This window comes from Citrus clementina, unplaced genomic scaffold (assembly GCF_000493195.1).
Source record: "Citrus clementina cultivar Clemenules unplaced genomic scaffold, Citrus_clementina_v1.0 scaffold_9, whole genome shotgun sequence".
Lineage (NCBI taxonomy): Eukaryota > Viridiplantae > Streptophyta > Magnoliopsida > Sapindales > Rutaceae > Citrus > Citrus x clementina.
The window spans coordinates 24,010,558-24,011,911 of NW_006261964.1; the positions used below are offsets into that span (position 1 = coordinate 24,010,558).

The following is a 1,354-nucleotide window of genomic DNA, read 5'->3' on the forward strand; positions in this document are numbered from 1 at the left end:
AATGAGGTTACTTGTGCTGATAATGTTGTAATTGCATCTATATTATGTACCCCCGCTGCTCGTCTTGCTGCCATTTGTCTAGTTGATAGCCACTAATAATTTTTGTTGGCAATTCTCTTCATAATTTCATAAGCTTTAGTGTAAGATTTAGATAACAAAGCTCCATTTGCTGAAGCATCAACCATCAATCTCGTACTTGGATTTAACCCATTGTAAAAGGTTTACAACTGTATGTAACAAAGAATGCCATGATGAGGACATCTTCTGAGCAGTTCTTTAAATCTCTCCCAAGCCTCATACAAGCTCTCATCTTCAAGTTGATAAAAATAAGTGATCTCATTCCGTAATTTTTTATTTTTGCTTGGTGGAAAATATTTCATTAAGAATTTATCAACCAATTCATTCCATGTAGTGATGGAATCAGATGGTAATAAGTTCAACCATGCTCTTACTCGATCTCTTAAGGAGTAAGGAAAAAGCCTTAGTCTTAAAGCATCTTGTGTTACTCCAGCAATTTTAAAAGCATCACTCACTTCCAAAAACAACTTAAGATGAAGGTGAGGATCTTCAGTTGGTAGTCCATTGAATTGACTCACTGTTTGCAACATTTGAAACGTCACTGGCTTAAGTTCAAAGTTTGCAGCTTCCATTTCAGGTCTGACTATTCTAGGATGTACAACTTGAGGAGTTAACACAACATAATCTCTGATAGCCCTGTCTCTGTCATCAGCCATGTAAATAATATTGTTGTTGCTTGACTGTCTCTGATTAACATGCTCATTCTGCTCCTCTTGAATGTTAACAAGTTGTAGTGGCCCGTAAGGGTCTAAATTTCCCACATCTTACAGATTATTCATGTCTGAAATAGTTTTTGAATTTTTTGTTCTCTCCGCAGTCTCCTTACAGTCCTTTTAATCTCAGGATCAAATTGGAATACAACAGATCTGTCTTTGCGCATGCAAGTGTTGATATGTCAATAAATAGAACAAATTAGATCAAGTTGGCACTATTAAGATTTACTTCACACTTCAAAAATAAACAATCATTCCCCGGCAACGGCACCAAAAACTTGTTGGTAAATTTCTACTCAGTTGCTATTGATGCCAATGCACAAGTGTACACAGTAAGTAATAAAGTGATGAATATTCTAGATCGTCTCCACAGGGACTGATGTTACTAGAAATGTTACAGCAGCCACAATAGTGCAATATACCTTTATTTCAAGATGAACCTAGTTAAATACTACCGAAACGAACAATTGTAAGTAAATAAAACAAACAACTACAGTAATGAAATAAATTAGATAAATCGTGTAAAAGAATCTAATGAGAATAAAGTAGCTGAGTGATCAAAC

At 35.2% G+C, this 1,354-nt stretch overlaps 1 non-coding gene across 1 annotated transcript; it reads left to right on the top strand.

The window, feature by feature from the left end:
- Positions 1-243: 243 nt before the first annotated feature.
- Positions 244-351, top strand: LOC112095549. Its single transcript, XR_002903927.1, has one exon. It is a non-coding gene; the product is annotated as a small nucleolar RNA R71 (small nucleolar RNA).
- The last annotated feature ends 1,003 nt before the right edge of the window (positions 352-1,354 follow it).